The sequence below is a fragment of the Canis lupus genome, chromosome 5 (genome assembly GCF_048164855.1).
Source record: "Canis lupus baileyi chromosome 5, mCanLup2.hap1, whole genome shotgun sequence".
Classification (NCBI taxonomy): Eukaryota; Metazoa; Chordata; class Mammalia; order Carnivora; family Canidae; genus Canis; species Canis lupus.
In genome coordinates this window covers 9902825-9925135 of record NC_132842.1, presented here as the reverse complement: position 1 = coordinate 9925135, position 22311 = coordinate 9902825, and the positions used below count along the sequence as shown (strand labels likewise).

At 40.5% G+C, this 22311-nt stretch overlaps 1 protein-coding gene across 23 annotated transcripts in view; it reads left to right on the top strand.

The window, feature by feature from the left end:
• MLLT10 (MLLT10 histone lysine methyltransferase DOT1L cofactor) overlaps nt 1-22311 on the top strand; it is a 250792-nt gene that overhangs the window by 5437 nt on the left and 223044 nt on the right. Inside the window, exon 1 of one of the 23 annotated variants that reach the window (XM_072825432.1) lies at nt 17530-17714. The exons of the other annotated variants lie outside the window; for them this stretch is intronic. The gene's annotated coding sequence lies outside the window, so the exon portion shown is untranslated. Of the gene's footprint in view, nt 1-17529; nt 17715-22311 lie in introns of those variants that run through there. 23 annotated transcript variants of the gene reach the window in all.

The following is a 22311-nucleotide window of genomic DNA, read 5'->3' as shown; positions in this document are numbered from 1 at the left end:
ATGTAATGATAGTAGAACACAAGAAAGTTAAGGTGATAAATCTGCTAGATTTTATTAATGAATAAAAAAAAGACAAGAGTTTAATTTAACCCCTCCTACCTTTTTTTTTTTTTTTTTTTTTTTTACTGCATCTGCACGTGTATAGTTTAACGTTGAACTCTCAGTATTTTTAGACATTCAGTCCCTTTGGCAAAGCAATATACAAATCTTTTTTTTACTTAGCTGGCTACCTTCTTTCTGAACATTTTTGTAAACTTGTAATCATAAAGGAGGTATGTTTATTCTTTATGGCCCAAAGCATTTTTTTCAATTGAACTTCTGGAAATATCAGGGAGAAATAGATTTAATCTTCATTAATCATATAGAAGTATTACCATTTGCAATGTGATAGTTCCTTCTTTTTCGTGTTGCTTAGAGAATTTGACAGAAGGTAGAAAACATTTAAACATTTTGACTTATCTACCTTCATATGTAGCATGGAAGCTTTTTATTTTTGCCTAGGCAATTTTTGATCAGAAGTAATGAGTGAGTAGCCTATCTAGGTTTGTGAAATTCAGAGCAGTGTTCTGTTCATATGTTTCGTTTGTGTGTGAGAATGCACTGTGGCAGAATTATAGCTATATTAGCTTTGCAATAATGGGAAATAGCAAGGAGAGGACAAAATCCGTAATATAAATTCTGGGATTTGATGTATGCATAGGTCTCCTTTTGTTTTTTCCTCTTTGTAGCATGTTATGGTTTTGGAGTTGATGGGAGCTAACCAAGCTAAGGAAGTTATGCTGTTACTCATTAGTAAACACTGATTGTAAGATGAAGCTCCCGGGAATGTCATAGTAGATTCAAAGTCAGAGAAAGATTAGAAAATAGGAAGATAGGTATCAAGCGGGGAGATAAAGCGGTGAGAATGGGGAGTGGTAGAATGCCAGTATTATTTGCCTTAAATGCCACTTGTTGCCTGTTTTTTTTTTTTTTTTTTTTTTAAAGATCTTATTTATTCATTAGAAGACACAGAGAGGGGCAGAGACACAGGCAGAGGGAGAAGCAGGCTCCATGCAGGGAGCCCGATGTGGGACTTGATCACACCCTGGGCCGAAGGGAGACACTCAACTGCTGAGCCACCTAGGCGTCCCTTGTTGCCTGTTTTTTTTTATTTATTTATTTATTTATTTATTTATTTATTTATTTATTTATTTATTTATTTATGATAGTCACAGAGAGAGAGAGGGGGGGGGGCAGAGACACAGGCAGAGGGAGAAGCAGGCTCCATGCAGGGAGCCCGATGTGGGACTTGATCCCGGGTCTCCAGGATCATGCCCTGGGCCAAAGGTGGCGCTAAACTGCTGAGCCACCCAGGGATCCCTTTATTTTATTTTTTAAAAAAGATTTTATTTATTCATTCATGAGAGAGAGAGGCAGAAGCAGGCTCCCCGCGGGGAGCCTGATGTGGGACTTGGTCTCAGTACCCTGGGATCATGACCTGAGCCAAAGGCAGATGATCAACCATTGAGCCACACAGGTGCCCCAATAAAATCTTTTCATTTTTTTTAAAGATTTATTTATTCATGAGAGACACACAGAGAGGCAGAGACAGGCAGAGGGAGAAGTAGGCTCTACGCAGGGACTCCAGTGTGGGACTTGAGCCTGTGGGATCACGCCCTGGCCCTGAACTGAAGTAGAGGCTCAGCCTCTGAGCCACGAAGCACCCTCCCCCCACCAGTGAAATCTTTAAAAAGAGAAAAATTCTCCCTCTCTGTCTCTTGCTTGCTTGTGCTCCTGTGTATGTGTGTGGACTCTCAAATAAGTCTTTAAAAAATTTTTATTTTTAACTAATCTCTATACCCAACAAGAGGCTTGAACCACAACCCTGAGATCCAGAGTCTCATGTTCTACCGACTGAAGCAGTCAGGCACCCCAAGGGGATTTTTATTTATTTTTATTTTATTTTTAAAAAGATTTTATTTATTTATTCATGAGAGATAGAGACAGACACAGGCAGAGGGAGAAGCAGGCTCCATGCAGGAAGCCCACTGTGGGACTGGATCCTGGGTCTCTAGGATCATACCTGGGTTGAAGGCAGGCACTAAACTGCTGAGCCACCCGGGCTGCCCAAGGGAATTTTTATTTTAAAGGTTTTATTTGCCTATTTATTCATGAGGGACACAGAGAGGGGGAGTGGCATAGAAGAAGCAGGCTCCCTGCAGGGAGCCTGATGTGAGACTCGATCCCAGGACTCCGGGATCACACTTTGAGCTGAAGGCAGACAGACATTGAACTGCTGAGTCACCCAGGTGTCCCCCCAGGGGCATTTTAATATAAGGATATGAGAGCCAAGAAGCCTAACATGGAAATGTATCCATAACTTAGAAAGGGAATTGGGCAGCCCCCCGGGGCCCAGAGGTTTAGCGCCGCCTTCAGCCCGGGGTGTGATCCTGGAGACCTGGGATCGAGTCCTGCGTCCGGCTCCCTGCACGGAGCCTGCTTCTCCCTCTGCCTGTGTGTATGTGAGTCTCTCTGTCATGAATAAATAAATAAAATCTTAAAAAAAACAAAAGGGAATTAAATTAATTTTTTTTTTTAAGATTTATCTATTTATTTTAGAGGCAGAGTATGAGCTGGAGGAGGGCCAGGGGAGAGAATCTTCCAAGTAGACTACCCACTTAGCAAGGAACCAGATAAAGGGCTGTATCCCATAGCCCATTAGATCATAAATTGAGGGATCCCTGGGTGGCGCAGCGGTTTGGCGCCTGCCTTTGGCCCAGGGCATGATCCTGGAGACCCGGGATCGAATCCCACATCGGGCTCCCGGTGCATGGAGCCTGCTTCTCCCTCTGCCTGTGTCTCTGCCTCTCTCTCTCTGTGACTATCATAAATAAATAAAAATTAAAAAAATTAAAAAAAAAAAAAAAAAAGATCATAAATTGAGCTGAAAGCAAGAATTGAATGCTTAACCTACTTGAGTCACCCAGGTGCCCCAAATTAGTCTTTTTTAGAAGTAAAGCCTTCCCTTTCAGTAATTATTACGTTGTTTTTAAAGTAATGAACTCATGACTCTGAGAAGTCAGGTGTTCAGTAGACTGTCAACCAGGCATCTCAAGAATTAAATTCGTCTTTTACAAAAGATGTATTTGTTCATGAGAGACACAGGCAGAAACATAGGCAGAAAGAGAAGCAGGCTCCCTGTGGGGAACCCGATGCAAGACTCGATCCCACGACCCAAGCCAAAGGCAGGTGCTCAACTACTGAGCCACCCAGGCATCCTGAATTGAATTAGTCTTAATCTTTTTTCTGCTTTCATCTGTGTGTCTGTTTTATTCTTTTCCTTTCTGCAGGTTTTCTCTGCTACTGGCTGTTTATTGTCAGATTCTATGTTAAATGTTGTATAACAAGTATCTGGGTTAATCATCTTATCAAACCTTTGAGTTATTTTGTTGCTCATTTTATGGATAAAGACCTCATAGTTTTAAGAGAAAGGGAGATCCAGTTGGAAAGCTCTCAAGCATCATATTCTGTATTGCCTCCTGTGGTGAAAAGCGGCCATACTTCAGCTCTTAATATTTTCTATTTTCTGTCTCAGGAGACTAAATCTCAGGCTTAGTCTCATGTTCCTTTGGGTAAAAAAAAAACTGAGTTGGCTTGGATAAGGTGCCTAGCTCTGGACCATGACCTTAGATAAGGTGCCTAGCTCTGGACCCTATGGTTGCTTAGACACAGGGAGGGGTCTCTGGGTTTGGGATAGCTCAATTCTCAGACAAGGGATATGTGAGCTGATAGAACCTTGGCAGATAATGAAGAGTAAAAACCGAAATAATAAAGTTGTAATTTCAGACAAGTGGTTTGGTAGAATATGCAGTGTATTTGGGAAGGGAGGTTAGAAACTGAAAGAGATGATACTACAGTAAAAGTGTGAGAGTAGAAAGCAGGGAGTAGAAAAGGAGGGCATTTTGAAGCATAAAATGACAGAAATGGATATTGGATAAAAGAAAGGGAATAATCAGATACAGTTCTTAGTTCAAGGTTAATTACTGGAATGGTGATACCGTTAATAGTCACAGCGTAATGGTAATCAAGAAAGAACAGCAAATTTGAAAAATAAGGAAAGTTCTGTTTTGGGCATGTTGGTTTTGATGCTGCTAGGATTTTTCATTGAAAATTAAGGGTTAAGTAATGGAGTCAAGTTCGAATTGGAGCTGCGCAGAAGGAAGACTGGGAACCAAATGACTTTTTTTTTTTTTTTTTTGGTTAGAGGGTTAAAAAATGAAGACCGTTGGCCGTGGCGAGTATCCACTTTTGGGGAGAATAAGAGAACAAGTTACCAAGGATGGATAACGAAGTATCAGGAAAGGAACAGACAGTTGGTTTTTCAGGAGGGAATTGGTAGTGACATTGCTGTAAGGATTCTGGAGGACTGAGAGAGAAGAGTTTCTGAGACCAAAGCTGTGGTTGCCTGGTTTGGGCAGAACTCTCCTTACAGGGCACTGAGGAGAGCAGAGGTTGTAGGGTTAGACTGAATGTTGAAAAAGGAAGGAAAGGGAAAGTATAAGGTAAAGACTGAGGGAGAGTTTTGTTGGTTTTTGAGGGAAACTCTCTGTAGGTAGGCATTGATTGTTCAGAAAAAGCACTTGAATTGCTTTATCTCAAGTGAACATGTATTTTTGGTGAAGAATTTTGATTAGAATTAACACTGTTTAGTAACTATTGTCTGGCGGTTAGAGGTTAAAACATTGATGACTATTTTGTTTTTAATGGACATCTGTTCTTAATAACCACAGGCTGAAGAGACTTATTAGAAATATTATCTATTTATATGATTTTAATGGGATAGAGGATATGTTTGATTTTAAATATTCTACTTTGGAAACATGATGAGAGTTTATTGTGCAAAAAAATAAAATGGCCAAAAGCCCGTTAAGAATTTGCGTTATTTAGGTATCGCTATTCTAGCTCTAAATGAAGGCTATTTTCTACAGGAAGTGAGATGTAACTTTTTCCTACTGTTCTGCCTTTTAAAATTTTAGTTCTTCCTGGCTTCTTAACATTGTCAGGAAAGAACTGCTGGAGGTAATGTAAATCAAGATTTTAGGGATTGACCTAGGATGATACTTTTTTTTTTTTTTAAAGATTTTATTATTCATGAGAGAGAGAGAGAGAGGCAGAGACACAGGCAGAGGGAGAAGCAGGCTCCATGCAGGGAGTCCAGTGTGGGACTCTATCCCAGGACCCTGGGATCACGCCCTGAGTCAAAGGCAGATGCTCAACCACTGAGCTACCCAGGCGTCCCGCACATTTAATTTTTTAATTTTTGCTTAATGAAGATATGTAATGCAAAAAAGTCATTGTAAATCTATAAAACCATCTAGACTATAAACTTAATTACAATAATTATGTATTTACGTTTAATTTTATGAAGTAAAGATACATTAATATATTATAGTTATGAATATAGAACATATTCTCCACCCAGAATGAACTAAGGTGGATTCTTCATATTTACTTCAAATCTTGCCTTCCTTAAAATAATAAATAAAAAAATTAAGTTGAAATACTTTTTATACTCTCCCTAGTCTGGGTCATCCATTATCCTTTTAGTGTCTTTTGGGACCATCTCTCTCCCCCTGACCCCACCCTTTTGTTTTTTGCAGTTTCTTTGGGATATAATTGCCCTATAACATTGTATTGATTTAAGGTATACAATGTAATGATTTGAGAGATATATACATATATCTTTCAAAATGATTACCACAGTGAGTTTAAGTTAACATCTATCACCTCACATACTTGCAAATTTCCTTTTTTTTTTTTTTTAAGATTTTATTTATTAGAGAAGGAACGGGGTGGGGTGGGGTGGGGTGGGGTGGGGAGGACGGGCAGGGCAGAGGGAAAAGCAGGGTTCCCTCTGAGCCCAACATAAGGCTTGATCCCAGGACCCCAGGATCATGACCTGAGCCAAAGGAAGTTGACAACCACCTGAGCCACCCAGGGGCCCCTGCAATTTTCTTTTTTCTTTTTTTTAAATTTTTATTTATTTATGATAGTCACACACCCAGAGAGAGAGAGAGAGGCAGAGACATAGGCAGAGGGAGAAGCAGGCTCCATGCACCGGGAGCCCGACCTGGGATTCGATCCCGGGTCTCCAGGATCGCGCCCTGGACCAAAGGCAGGCGCCAAACTGCTGCACCACCCAGGGATCCCCAGTTTTCTTTTCTTTTGATCAGAACCTTGAAGATTTATTCTTGGGGCGTATGGCTGGCCCAGTTGGTAGAGCATAGGACTTGTCATTTCAGGGTTGTGAGTACAAGTGCCATTTCATTTGGGTGTAAGCTTACTTGAACACACACACACACACATACACACAAAACTTAAAAGGATTTAGCAACTTTCATTTACACAATACAGTTTTGTTGACTATAGTTACCATACTGTATATTCCGTTCCTAAAACTTACTGTATAACTGGAAGATTTTACCATTTGATTGACCATCTCACCCCGTTTCCATGAACCATCCAGTGCTTCTGGCAACCACCACTGTTCTCTGTTTTTATGAGATTGGTTTTTCTAGATTCCATATATTATAAGGGAGGTATAATACAGACTGTCCTTGATTTAGGATTTTTTAAAAAAATTTTTACTTATTTATGATAGTCACACAGAGAGAGAGAGAGGCAGAGACATAGGCAGAGGGAGAAGCAGGCTCCATGCACCGGGAGCCCGATGTGGGACTTGATCCCGGGTCTCCAGGATTGCGCCCTGGGCCAAAGGCAGGCGCCAAACTACTGCTCCACCCAGGGATCCCTGATTGAGGATTTTTTGACTTTACAGTTGTGTGAGGGATCCCTGGGTGGCGCAGCGGTTTGGCGCCTGCCTTTGCCCCAGGGCGTGATCCTGGAGACCCGGGATCGAATCCCACATCGGGCTCCCGGTGCATGGAGCCTGCTTCCTCCCTCTGCCTGTGTCTCTGCCTCTCTCTCTCTCTCTGTATCTGTCATAAAAAAAAAAAAAAAAAAAAAAAATACAGTTGTGTGAAAGCAGTATGTATTCAGTAGAAACTGTATTTCAGATGTTTTTTTTTTTGATTTTTCTTTTTATTTATTCATGAGAGACACAGAGAGAAAGAGAGAGAGAGAGAGGCAGAGACCCAGGCAGAGGGAGAAGCAGCCTCCATGCAGGGAGCCTGATGTGGGACTCGATCCTGGGACTCCAGGATCACGCCCTGGGCCAAACGCAGGCGCTAAACCACTGAGCCACCCAGGGATCCCAGATCTTGTGTTTTGATCTTTTCCCAGGCTAGTGATACATAATAGTACAATACACTTGTGATGCTGGGAAGCAGAAGCTAGCCAACGCTGCCACTCAGCTGCCAACTTGATCAAGAGGGTAAATAGATGCACTTAGAACCATTCTTTTTTTTTTTTTTAAGATTTTATTTATTCATGAGAAAGACAGAGAGAGAGAGAGGCAGAGACACAGGCAGAGAGAGAAGCAGGTTCCATGCAGGGAGTCTAATGTGGGACTCCATCCTGGGACTCCAGGATTATGCCCTGAGCCAAAGGCAGATGCTTAACCACTAAGCCACCCAGGCGTCCCAACTTAGGATATTTTCAATTTAAGGGCTTATTGGAGCATAACTCCATTGTACATGGAGAAAGATGTGATTTTGTTTCACTTAACATAATGCCCACAAAGTCCATCTGTGTTGTTGCTAACAGCAAGATTTCCTTCTTTTTTATGGCTGAATAATATTCCTGTGTGTGTATTCTCATTGTCAACGTTTTAATATTTATACTACATTATGTATCCATAAATGTCATCTAGTGTTATTTTATAGGAATGGTATCGTATATGTGTTCTGCAACTTGTGATATACTGCATTAATACATACTGATTTAGATCATCCTTTTTATCAGCTAGTTTATATTTTGTTACAGAATATACTGCAATTTAAAATCCTTTTTAAATTTTTATGTTTTTGAATTTAATTTCCTTGTTCATCATCATTTAGGTTTCTGATTTTTCACAATCACAGATAGTTCTGCAATGAACGTATTTGTAGACATGGTAAAGCTTGGTGTTATTTTTTTTTAAAGAGATAGTGGGGGAGGGGCAAGGGAGAGGGAGAGAGAATCTTAAGTGGGCTCCATGCCCAATGTGGAACCTGATGCGGGCCTTGATCTCACAATCCTGAGATCGTGACAGCTGAAATCAGGTGTCAGATGTTTTTTTTTTCTTTTTTTAAATCCATGATATTTATTTTATTTTTAAAAGATTTTATTTATTCGTGAGAGACACACACACACACACGCGCGCGCACACACACACACACACACACACAGAGGCTGAGACACAGGCAGAGGAAGAAGCAGGTCCATGCAGGGAGCCTGATATGGGACTTGATCCTGGGTCTCCAGGATCACACCCTGGGCCAAAGGTGGCGCTAAACTGCTGAGCCACTCAGGGATCCCAGGTGTCAGATGTTTAAAACCAGCTGAGCCACCCACGTGCCCCATGAAGCTTGGTGTTTTTAAAAAATATAGTCTGAGAGTCTATTAATAGGGAGGTTTTAATTCATTTACATTTATAGTAGTGGTACATTTGAGATTATACTTAAAAAAATACTTAAAAAATACTGTGTTGATTTGGAGAGTATTATTTCTTTTCTTTCTTCTTTTTAAGACTTTATTTATTCATGAGAGACACAGAGGCCAGAGACATAGGCAGAGGGAGAAGTAGGCTCCTCACAGGGATCTTTTTTTTTTTAAATTTTGTTTATTCATGATAGTCTCACACACACACACACACACACACACAGAGGCAGACACATAGGCAGAGGGAGAAGCAGGCTCCTTGCAGGGAGCCTGATGCAGGATTCAATCCCGGGTCCCCAGGATCGCGCCCTGGGCCAAAGGCAGGCCCTAAACTGCTGTGCCACCCAGGGATCCCCTCCTCACAGGGATCCTGATGTGGGACTTGATCCCTGAACTGGGATCATTCCCTGAGCCAAAGGCAGACTCTCAACCGCTGAGCCACCCAAGTTGGGTGGGTTTCTTGTTAGTGATTTCCTTAAAAATTTTTTTTTCCTTAAAATTTTAATGTGCATACTTTGTATTTTCAACGAGTCAAAAAGTAATGCTTTTTGAGCATTACTCAAAAAGTAATAGCCAAAGGTCTCAGGATGCCTTGTGTTCCCTCTCTTTCCCTTGCAAAATTTGTGTTATTGTTGTCTGTATTTTAATCCCCCATTCTTTCATTCATTCGTTCGTTCGTTCATTCATTCATTCATTCATTCATTCATTCATTCATTCATTCATTCATTGATGGGGGAGAGGGTGAGAGAGAGAATCTTAGCTAGGCCCTGAGCTCAGCTCTAGCTCGATGTGGGGCTTGATTTTACAAAGCTGAGATCGTGACCTGAGCTGAAATCAGGAGTCAGATGCTTGACCAACTGAGCCATCAGGTGTCCCAAGTTCCACCTTACTTTTAATCTCTCAAATTAGTAGTTGTGTGTGTTTAAATTTTTTTTTAATTTTTAAATTTAATTTTTTTAGATTTAAAAAAAATCCTGGAGCCCACTGCAGGACTTGATCCCTGGACCCATGATTATGCCCTGAGCTGAAGGCAGACGCTCAACTGCTGAGCCACTCAGGCGTCCCTTTTTTAAGGATTTTATTTTAAAGATTTTATTTATTTATTCATTAGAGAGACAGAGGGGGGCGGGGGGGAAAGACACAGGCAGAGGGAGAAGCAGGCTCCATGCAGGGAGCCAGATGCGGGACTTGATCCCAGGTCTCCAGGATCAGGCCCTGGGCTGAAGGCAGCGCTAAACCGCTGAGCCACCCGGGCTGCCCATTTTAAGGATTTTAAAAATTTATTTAAGACATAGGCAGAGGAAGAAGCAGGCTCCCTGCAGGGGGAGCCTGATGTGGGACTTGATGCCAGGACTCTGGGGATCATGACCCGAGGTGAAGGCAGATGCCCAACTGACTGAGCCACTCAGGTGCCCCAATCTGTGTTTTTTTTTTTTTTTTTAATCTGTGTTTTTTTAATAGGTGTTTGTAATTTAGATGTTACATTACTGAAGTTTTACTCAACTTAGTTTTTTGTTTTTCTTGCTGCTTTATGGGTCATTTCCTTTTTTTTTTTTTTTGGTAATTAATGCACAGTTCTAGGGTTTCCTTCCAGCGTCTGTCTAGTAAATAGTTAAGTAAGCTATATGTCCTTTTATGTCTAAGAATGTTATTAGTTCACTCTCTTGTATGGTAGTTTGAATTCTAGAGTAATAGTGGTTTTCCTGTAAGTAAAGGTTTTATTCTAGTTTGCCTTTTGGTATCTAATTGTGGTAAATAGAACATCTGTTGACTGTTTATCCTTCTTCAGAATTGATTTGCTTTTTCATTCTGTAGACTCCATGTTTTTTTCTATCTTGGAAAATTTTCTGCTCCTTCTTCAGTTATCACCTTCCCATTTGATTCTCTTCTGGATCTGTTATTTAGGTATATGCTTGGGATTCTTGTTCTGTTCTTCATGTCTTAATTTTTCGTATTTTCTATTTTATTTTTCCATTATAGATAATCTCTTCAGTCTTTTTTTTATATTTTATTTATTTATTCATGAGAGACAGAGAGAGAGAGAGAGAGAGAGAGGGAGGGAGGGAGGCGCAGAGACACAGGCAGAGGGAGAAGCAGGGTCCATGCAGGGAGCCCGATGTGGGATTAGATCCTGGGTCTCCAGGATCACACGCTGGGCTGAAGGCTGCGCCAAACTGCTGAGCCACTGGGGCTGCTGTCTCTTCAATCTTAAATTTTGTCTTTAAATTAGTCTTAAATTTTTGTCTTAAAATTTATGCTTATTCAGTTAGTGAAGTTTTTTTTTAGTAAACCATATCTACGGTTTCTAGTTTATTTTTCAATTTGCTTTTTTTCCATAGTGTTTTGTTGTTATTGCCTTATGGATTATAATCCTTTTAGTATTTGAACATTTAAAACATACTTCTTTTAGGGGCATCTGGCTGGGACAGTCATTAGGGCATGTGACTCTTTAAAAAAAAAATTATTCATGAGAGAGAGAGAGAGAGAGAGAGAGAGAGAGAGGCAGAGACACAGGCAGAGGGAGAAGCAGGCTCCATGCTGGGAGCCTGATGTGGGACTTGATCCCAGGTCTCCAGGATCATGCCTTGGGCCGAAGGTGGAGCTAAATTGCTGAGCCACCCGGGCTGCCCAGGGCATGTAACTCTTGATCTCACAGTCGTGAATTCAAGTCCCACATTTCGGCATAGAACTCACTTAAAAAATACTTATTTTAATACTTCACAGAGATTTTGGATCTTTCATTTGTTTTGTTAACTCTGGTGGTAGACATCTTCAGATACTTTGTAATTTTTGGCTATGAGCTATTCCTCAGGAGTTGTTCTCTGTGGATTCCTGTTCTTCTGGGAATATAGGAAAGATGTTTCTATGGGGAATTTGTGCATTTGCTGTTTCTGAAGAACCATGTTTGGCCCCTAAGACAGACTAGATTACAGTAGCTTCTGCAAATAGGACTTTACAAATTTACAAATTCTTTCATTTAAAAGGAGTTCAAAAGACTTTTAAAAGCTTTTTTGGCAACTCTGTAACATTATTAGGGGTCAGGCTTTTTCTGTCCTCCTCTTATACCAACCTTAGCACCTGGTTTTCATTTTCAGGGTTGTTGCACAGTCAGAACATGGCAGATGGAACTGCAGTCATTGTGACCTGCAGAAAGAAGTTCTTGGCAGAAGTGGGGAGATGGTAGAGTTAAAAGTGGTTTCCTTCCCAGCTGACTTCTCTTAAGTTTTCCTGAAGTCCTAGTCAACAAATTATGCTTAATTTTACTGGCTTTTAATTGTTAGACTTCAAAATATGGGTCAGCTGAATAAAATTGGCATTTTGTTAAGAGGCGAGAATGGTAGAATGGATTTAAGTTGGATTCCCAACTTAAATCAGACTCTGTCAGAGTTTGCCTACTGGAGTTCACTGCTCCAGACTGATTTTAAAAAATACTTTATTTATTCATGAGAGACACAGAGAAGGAGGCAGAGACATAGGCAGAGGGAGAAGCAAGGCTTCCTTTGGGGAGCCTGATGCAAGACTTGATCCCAGGACCCCGGGATCACGCCCTGAGCCAAAGGCAGATGCTTAACCACTGAGCTACCCAGGAGTCCTCCTCCAGAGTGATTATTAAGTTTGTTTCTTGACGTGGGTACCCTTTTGATAATGGATTTTGGGCTCCATAGGCTTGAGTTTCTGGTTTTATTTTTTTTAAAGATTTTATTTATTCATGAGAGACACCCAGAGAGAGAGGCAGAGACACAGGCAGAGGAAGAAGCAGGCTCCACGCAGGGACCCCACTGTGGGACTCGATCCCAGGTCTCCAGGATCACATCCCAGGCTGAAGGCAGCGCTAAACTGCTGGGCCACCGGGGCTGCCCAGAGTTTCTGGTTTTATTAGAGTGACTCCTTTACTCATGTCCAGAACCAGCATCTCACTTCAGTGCTTCTTTGGTCTAGGCCATGTTTTTCTATGATTCCTATTTGGTTGTGTAAAAAAAGGCCCTTAACAGCTCCTGTCCTTATGCAGGGAACCCAGTTAGAACTTTTTTTTGTTGTTGCGTGTCTAGGGTCTGTGCTTGTGTCATAGTCAACTCCAATCTATAGGGTATATATTAGATCTGATACTGTCATTGACTACCTCAGATTCAACTAATGTTAATTCTTTTAGCTTTTTTTTTTTTTTTTAAGATTTTATTTATTTATTCATGAGAGACACAGAGAGAGGCAGAGAAGCAGGCTCCATGCAGGGAGCCTGATGTGGGACCCAGCTCAACTGCTGAGCCACCCAGGTGTCCCTAGCTTTTCTTTTTTATTTCTGCCACCTGGAGATTAACCTTTATCTACATAATTAAAATTGTTTTCGAATTTATTGTTGATTTCGGAGTACAGGAAGGCAGGTATAGTTTCAAAATTGCATATATAACTTTATTTCTGTACAAGCTCCTTAGCTTATATATTTTAAATAGAATGTCTTCAGAGGTAAACATATGTTAGCATTTTTCTCCTATTGATGAATCATATCTAATATTTGCCTTTAAATTTCTCATAGTACATTAAATTCTTATAGCTTTAAAAGGTACTTTTAGAAAGTTAACATGTAGTGCTTAACATTATAGATAAAATAGTAAGTGGCCAATTTCTGTTGTCTCTCTTGATTCTTCTTTTAGTATGAGAAAAGCCTAAAATAATGGCTGACAAGTAAGTGCTTAATACTTGTTTGTATCCTTTTCTAACCTACCTATGCAACTAGTAAGGGAAATTAAATCCTAGGAGTATATTGATATCTTGCCCAGCATATTGTATCTATTTGTTCCCTTTTTTTTTTTTTTTTAGTTTTAGATTTAATTTCAATGTTTATCAAAGTGGTAAATGCATAGTCAAAGTCAGGTATTAACTAAAACTTCTCTCACACAAACAAAATAGAACCTTGCTTCTCGATTCTTGAATATTCATCTCATTCCCCCAAAGCAATCTCTTTTTGGTTGTTACATTTTAGCTCTTCTGGTAGTTACATGAATATTTCTGAAAGGAATGTATAAGCAGCTATTGTTTTCTAAAGTTTACTTAAAAAATTGTTTTTTAAAGATTTTATTTATTTATTTACGAGAGACAGAGAGAGAGGCAGAGACAGAGGCAGAGACAGAGGGAGAAGCAGGCTCCATGCAGGGAGCTCGACGTGGGACTTGATCCTGGGTCTCAAAGATCATGCCCTGGGCTAAAGGCGGCGCTAAACTGCTGAGCCACCTGGGCTGCCCTCTTTATTTATTTTGGATATTAATCACTTATCAGATCATTTGCAGAGATTTTCTCCCATTCAATGAGTTGCCTTTTCATTTTGTTGAGGGTTTCTTTTGCTCTGCAAAAGTGTTTTATTTTGATGTAGTCCCAGTGGTTTATTTTTGCTTTTGTTTTTTTTTTTTTTTTTTAAATTTATGATAGTCACACACAGAGAGAGAGAGAGAGGCAGAGACACAGGCAGAGGGAGAAGCAGGCTCCATGCACCGGGAGCCTGACGTGGGATTCGATCCCAGGTCTCCAGGATCGCGCCCTGGGCCAAAGGCAGGCACCAAACCGCTGCGCCACCCAGGGATCCCTATTTTTGCTTTTGTTTCCCTTGCCTGAGGAGACATATCTAGAAAAATGTTTCGATGGTTTATGTCAAAGATATTAAACTGCTAGTGTTTTCTTCTAGGAGTTTTCTGGTTTCCTGTCAAACATTTTAGGTCTTTAATCCATTTTTGAGGGCTTTTTTTTTTGTTATGATTTTATTTATTCATAAGAGAGATAGGCAGAGGGAAAAGCAGGCTCCTTGTGGGGATCCTGATGTGGGGCTTGATCCCAGGACCCCTGGGATCACTAGCTGAGCCAAAGACAGATGCTCAAACCACTGAGCCACCCAGGTGCCTCTGAATTTATTTTTGTGTGCGACTAAGAAAGTGATCTAGTTTTCCCAGTACCATTTGTTGAAGAGGCGGTCTTTTCTCCATTGTACATTCTTGCTTCTTTTGTTCCAGATTAATTGACCATAAAAGTGTGGGGTTATTTCTGAGCTCTCAATTCTCTTCCACTGATCTATGGGTTTGTTTTTGTGCCAGTACCATACCGTTTTGATTATTATAGTATAGTATATCTTGAAATCTGGGCTTGTGATACCTCCAGCGTTGGTCTTCTTTCTCATGATTGCTTTGACCATTTGGAGTCTTTGGTGGTTCCATACAAATTTTAGGGTATTTTTTTTTTTAAGATTTTATTTATTCATGAGACAGAGAGAGAGAGAGAGAGCCAGAGACACAGTCAGAGTCTGGAGAAGCAGGCTTCATGTAGGGAGCCCGATGTAGGATTCGATCCGGGGACCCCAGGACCATGCCGTGGGCCAAAGGCAGACGCTCAACCGCTGAGCCATCCAGGGATCTCCCCTAATGTTTTTTTTTTTTTTTTTTTTTAATTTTTTATTTATTTATGATAGTCACACAGAGAGAGAGAGAGAGGCAGAGACACAGGCAGAGGGAGAAGCAGGCTCCATGCACCGGAGCCCGACATGGGACTCGATCCGGGTCTCCAGGATCGCGCCCTGGGCCAAAGGCAGGCGCCAAACCGCTGCGCCACCCAGGGATCCCCTCCCCTAATGTTTTTAAAACTTTTTTTTTTTTTTAAAGTTTTTTTTTTTTTTTTAAATTTTTATTTATTTATGATAGTCACACAGAGAGAGAGAGAGAGAGAGAGAGGCAGAGACATAGGCAGAGGGAGAAGCAGGCTCCATGCACCGGGAGTCCGACGTGGGATTCGATCCCGGGTCTCCAGGATCGCGCCCTGGGCCAAAGACAGGCGCTAAACCGCTGTGCCACCCAGGGATCCCTTAAAACATTTTTTTACTTATTTATTCATGAGAGAGACAGAGGCAGAAACAGGTAGAGGGAGAAGCAGGATCCTGTGGGGAGCTCGATGTGGACCTCGATCCCAGGACCCCAGGATCATGACCTGAGCTAAAGGTAGATGCTCAACCACTCAGCCACCCAGGTGCCCCACAAATTTTAGTTTTATTGTACTTATGTGAATAATGTTTGTGTTTTGTTAGGGATTGCAACCTGCTTTAGGTTGTAAGGACATTTTAATAATATCTGTTCTTCCATTGCATGAGTATGGGATAATGTCTTTATTTTTTTATTTTTTTTTTTAAAAGATTTTATTTATTAATGAGAGATATACACAGAGACAGAGACATAGGCAGAGGGAGAAGCAGGCTCCCCGCAAGAAGCCCGATGTAGGACTCTATCCTGGACCCTGGAATCATGCTCTGAACTGAAGGCTGACTCTCAACCACTGAGCTACCCAGGCGTCCCATGGAATATCTTTTGGATGCAATTTTTCTCTTAACTGTGAGGATGTTAGTCAGAGGGGTTTTGTTTTGTTTTGTTTTGTTTTATTTCAGTTTTCTGAAGTTTTCGTCTGCTCCTGGGACTTTTTTCCTCAGTCAGAATTCATTTGTATCATTGTCTTGCTGGAGACCTTGTTTATTACAAAGGTGGTGACTCTTAGGCACCTATTTGAATTAAAGACAAACTTGTAATGAGTTGATTGGAAGTTCTGTGTGTGTGGTAGGGATTGTTGCAAGTTGGCTTCCTTATAGGTGATCTGAGCGGATTCTTTTATTAGGAGACCACCAGCTGGTTAGTGTATTGAGAGGGAAATATTCCAGTCATCTTTTTGGGATTGACTAACCTGGTTACCAGTATTCTTTGAGCCAGATGTTTGCTGGAATTTCTCTATACAGAGTTAGGTTTTCAGTTAATTCTTCATGTTTGGTATGGTACCCGTTTCCTCAGCTATGCTTGGTATCCCTGAATTCAAATTTCCTTGTTTACCCTTTCTGCAGTTTTCCAGGATTGGGGGTAGTTGAGGAGATTAGCGGGGAACGTGGTTGTTTTCCAGAGTATATCCTGTCTCTCCTGTTGTTAGCTTCACCTGAACACATTCCTTTTGGATATATATACTGCTATGTACATTTGTCACTCCCTTGTCTCTGTTGCTTGGTACCTAAAGTTCTTCCAGTTGCTAGTGCTATGTAATCTAAGATCTATTGCTTTGGGGCTTATCTTACTACAGCAACCTTTTCTGATTTGTTGAGTCATTTACTACTTGTCTCCCTTGTAGCTTCCAAAATTTTATAGCTGTTGTCTTCTCTTATGTTCTTTTTCTGTTTGTAGCTTTATGTCCTTTTATCTCATTTCCTGGAGTTCTAGGAAGGAGAGGAGGTAATTTTTAAGTAGAACTATCTGTGCTTGTGATGTGGTCTTTTACCATTTCTCCCAGGGTCTTGTTTTATGTTTTCGTGTGTTCTTTCTACTTGATTTTTTTCCTCCACTACTTCACAGACATTTTTGAATTTTCCCATGAATTCTACTTTCCCTTTGTATTTTTCACCTTTCATTTTTTTGTCTTTTCTCTTCACTAGCAAGCTTCCTGGAAGAATAAAACTGTAGTTGATAACTCCACTTCACTTGTCTATAATAGTCTAGCCTCTTAGTTTGCATAATGATTGAAATACAACTTAGTTGTCTTTTAAAGCAATAGCCTATGAAATCTGCATTTACTATAATCTCATCATGGACAGTTGTCCATTTTTGTCTTTCAGTGACCCTTACATAGAAGTCTATGTACAATAAGTTCTTTTAATAACTTAATAACGTGTCAGGAAAATTGACTCCCTCGAGGATCTTGGTATATTTCCTCCTTTTTGATAGCTCACTGATACACATTCTATTTTTCTTTTTGTTCTGGCTACCAGGCAGCCCAGAACCAAATCTGGTCTTTAGTTACATCAGTAATATTAATCTGATTATTAGTATATTTGGTTCTTCCTCCTCCTCCTTTGGGGTGTAGGACTTCACCTCTTATCTCTGTTTCTCTGCGTGTTGATTTCATTCTCTCATACTACAGACTCTCTACTTCATGAGGCTGGAACCATGACTGCTGGCAGCTCTTGGCTCTCATCTTCCCAGCCCCTTCTACCAGAAGAAGGGGCTCTTTTGAAGAATCCTGGGAAGGACTCTGATTGGCCTGTCTTGGATCATGTACCCACCATCCCTGTGGCTGGAGTGGGGAGGGTACTATGAATGGCAACCCTCACTAGAACTACATAGTTGGAGTCAGGGGTAAGAGCAGTTTCCCTAAATCAGGGGGATGTCCTTCATATTGACTTTGAATGTTCATTTTTCTATTTTTTGTTGTTATAATACAGGTTGTTTATTTGTAGGCTGCCTCAAATCCTTTTCTGAAAAATGTGTTTGGCTGTAAATAAACGCATAAGATACCACAAACGCCTTTGATACCGTTACATTTGGCTCTTAAGTCCACCGCTATTGATTTTGATGTTAAAGTCAGGGAGCAAATCCAGTATTTTTTCAGTTTTCATTCTATTCGATCCAGTTTCAGCATTTAAAGCTATGATCACTCCATTGCTCTCTGATCACTAGTGCCATTGCAAAAACTATGGTCTCTCCATTACAACTCTCTTTTCTCATGACTTTTGGGAAGTTGCTTTCTTCTCTTACCTCTTTAAACATTTCCTTTTGATTTCCTGTTTGGTATTACTTCCTTCTTTAAAATTTAAGTTACGTGATGTTTTTCTGGCTTATTTATTTGATTACTTTACCCTATGAAAACTTAGGATGCATGCTTGGGGATCTTCTAAGCATCAATATTACCTGAAAAGTTTTATTCCTTCAGATCCATGTTTGCAATTACCTTCTGGATATGTCTATTAAGATATCCTACGGATCTTAAATTTGATTTCTCTACAGGTAGTCACTGGCATAATTTAAGCTTTAGTGTTTTGTTGAGATTATTATAACAGCTTAAATCAACTTAGTTTTTGGTAAGGTGACATACTGACATGTTTCAAAAGTTTAATAAAATAAACAACAGGGCAGCTGGATAGCTCAGTCAGGTAAGCATCTGACTTTGGTTTAGGTCATGATATCAGGGTCCTGGATCAAATCCTGCATTGGGCTTCCTGCTCAGTGGGGAATCTGCTTCTCCTTCTGTCCTCTCCCCCCACCTTAGATTCTCTTTCAAAGAAATAAAATCTTTAAAAAAAAAAAAAAAAAAGATAAACAGTAGATGTGCCTGGCTGGCTCAGTTGGTGGAATGTGAGACTCTTGATGTTGGGGTTGTGAGTTTAAGCCCCACACTGGGTGTAGAGATCACTTAAAAATAAAATTAAAAAAATAGATAACACAAAAGATAAACAGTGAGGTTTTCCTTCTAAACCTCTTATTTGCCTAGGTTTGCTTTTAAACTTCCAATTGTTACTGTTTTTTATTCATTTTCCTAATTTATATATGTGATGCTTTAAATATATAGATTATTTTTATTCCTCTTTTTTTGGTAAAATGTAGCACATTACACATATAGCATACTTCTCCCTTTTCTTCTCTCCTTTTTAGTACAGTCCACTTCTGTTTGAAGATTATCTCCTACAAAACAAATATGGTTGTCATTTCCAACTTCTGTAGTGTTTCTTAACTGTTGGTGGAGCCAAAGGATTGTATTTTACAGTGACACTTTTTTTTAAGTAATCTCTTTGCATGGGGCTTGAACTCATGACCCCAAGTTACATGCTGTATTGACTGAGCTGGCCAGGCATCCTTGACACATTTAATTTATGTGTGGAGTATGGCTGGGGAAACACTGGTCCCCAACCCCCTTGTACCCAGCAATAATAAAAGTCTAGGGGCACCTGACTAGCTTGGTTGGCAGAGCATGCAATTCTTGATCTCAGGATTGTGAGCTTGAGCCCCACATTGGTGCAGAATTTACTTTAAAAAGTCTACATCTGCAGTTATGGAGTAGGGTTAGAAAATTATGGTATTGGGCATCTGGCTGGCTCAGTTGAAAGAGCATGCAACTCTTGATTTCAGGGTCATGAGTTCGAGCCCCACGTTGGGTGTAGAGATTACCTAAGTAAAAGAAAGAAAGAAAATTCTAGTATTGTTCTAGAGCCAAGTAGGGATTGTAGTTGCCCTAACAAGATGTAAGCTGTTTTTTCTCTGTATGGTCGCCACCTCTCTTATTACCACTTTCTCTACTCTATCTCCTACATAGCTAGGAGCAGACAAATAACTCCAAAAGATGACTTTCTGTGTGTTACTACTCTCAGATGTCATCAGTGCTTTTCTGTTCTCTAAGTCCCAAGTGCAAACTGTTATTTTCCATCTTAAGAAAATTGGCTCTTATTTTTGTATACTAAGTGCAGGCAGGCTTATTTTTGGATAATTGGGGAAAAGAAGATAAGTAGAGAAAAAAAATCCATAATTTTGCTCATAGACATCAGGCAGTATAGTAGTAAGGTCAAGATCACAGGCTTGAAGTTAGATGGAGTAGATCTGTGACTGGGCAGGTTTATCTTCTAAGCTGCAGTTTCTTCCTCTGCAGAATAGCATGGAGTTCTGCTTATGTGTCCAATACTCTCAGGTGCTTTTTTTTCTTTTTTTTAAAGATTTATTTATTTATTCATGAGAGATACACACACACACACACACACACACACAGAGGCAGAGACATAGGCAGAGGGAGAAGCAGGCTCCTCACAGGGAGCCCAATGCAGGACTCACTCCTGGATTCCAGGATCATGACCTGAGCCGAAGGCAGGAGCCCAACCGCTGAGCCACACAGGCATCCCTCTAAGGTACTTTATATGAAGGAATATGTTTTACCTTCTGAACAGGACAATGAAATTGGTATTATTTGTATGTGGGATTTTTATTTTTTTATTTTTTAAGATTTATTTATTTGAGAGAGAGAGTGTACATAGAGGGAGAGAGTGAAGCAGACTCCCTACTGAGCAGGAAGCCTGATGTGAGGCTGGAACCCAGGACCCCGGGGATCATGACCCGAGCTGAAGGCAGTCATTTAACCAACTGAGCCAGCCTGGTGCCCCTATATGTATTGTTTTTCAATAACGAGGCAACTTGGGTCCTACAGCAGGTTAGTAATTTGTTCAGTGGGTACACCAGGTTTTGAACCCTGGGCACTCCAGAGATGATGTTACGCTACACTATAAATTCTACTTCAAGCAGGTAACCAGAAGTGTTAATACATATGTGTATCTGAATATCTTCATCTTGATGTTATTTTAGGATTGGAGAAAAATGAAATAACATCAATGTGGTGAGATTAGGAAGTAGAGCTTACCCATGAACAGTGGGTTTGAGTCGTCTGGGTCCATTAATATTCAGACTTATAAAATAAATACAGTACAGTACTGTAAATGTATTTTATTTCCCTTACACTTTCCTTACTTCCTTTTTCCTTTTAAAGTAGGCTCCATGTCCAGAGTGGAGCCAAACTGACTGAGCCACCTAGACACCCCTCCTTAAGCTTTTCTTAATACTTCTTTTTTCTGGGACACCTGGGTGGCTCAGTGGTTGAGCGTCTGCCTTTGGCTCAGGGCATAATTCTGGGGTCCTAGGATCGAGTCCCACATCGGGCTTCCTGCATGGAGCCTGCTTCTTCCTCCGCCTATGTCTCTGCCTCTCTCTCTGTTTCTCGTGAAAAAAAAAAAAAGAAAAAGAAAAACAATCATTCTTTTTTACTAACTTATTTTATTTTGAGAATACAGTATTTAAGACATATAAAATATATGTTGACTATTATGGTAAGGCTTCTGATCAACAGTAGGCCATTACTAGTTAAGTTCTTGGGGACTTACAGGTTTGAGTGTCGAGTTTTTTTTTTTTAATTAATTAATTAATTAATTAATTATTTATGATAGTCACACAGAGAGAGAGAGAGGCAGAGACACAGGCAGAGGGAGAAGCAGGCTCCATGCACTGGGAGCCCGACGTGGGATTCGATCCGGGGTCTCCAGGATTGCGCCCTGGGCCAAAGGCAGGCGCTAAACCGCTGCACCACCCAGGGATCCTGAGTGTCGAGTTTTGATGCAAGAGTTGACACCCATAACCTCCATGTTGTTCAAGGGTCAGCTGTATATTATTAGTTATAAGGGCGTTAGTCTTTCATGGTTGGATTTTTTTTTTTTTGAGGTTTTTTAGTTTCTGCCATTATATGTGTATATTTTAACCTGTTGTTACTACTTTAGTCCCTTTGTCATTAAAGTTAGGAAATATATTTAAGGGTGCCTGGGTGGTTCAGTGGTTGAGCATCTGCCTTTGGCTCAGGTCATGATCCCAGGGTTCTGGGATCGAGTCCTGCATCAGGCACCTGCAGAGAGCATACTTCTCCCTCTGCCTATGTCTCTGTGTGTGTGTGTGTCAAATGAATAAATGAATCTTTAAAAAAAAAGATATTTCTATGAGCTATTTCTCTGTTTATGAAAGTTTTTTTTTTAGATGTTCCAGAAGGTTTTGTTTGTCTGTTTGTTTTTAGAGAGGGAGATGGGGAGGGGCAGAAGGACAGGGAGAGAGAGAGAGACTCACTCTTAAACAGGTTCCACCGCCAGAGTGGAGCTCGATCTCACAACCCTGAGATCATGACCTGAGCTGAAATCAAGATTCACATGCTTAACTGAGCCACCCAGGTGCGCCCAGAATTTTTTATCTTCACTTTTTTGGCAACATTAATTTTATGGATGTTTGACTGCTTTTGGTGACTGATATTTTTAGAAAGTGTTGAGTTTTCTTTTTTTTTTTTTTTTAAAGATTTTATTTATTTATTCATGAGAGAGAGAGAGAGAGAGAGAGGCAGAGACACAGGCAGAGGGAGAAGCAGGCTCCATGCAGGGAGCCAGAT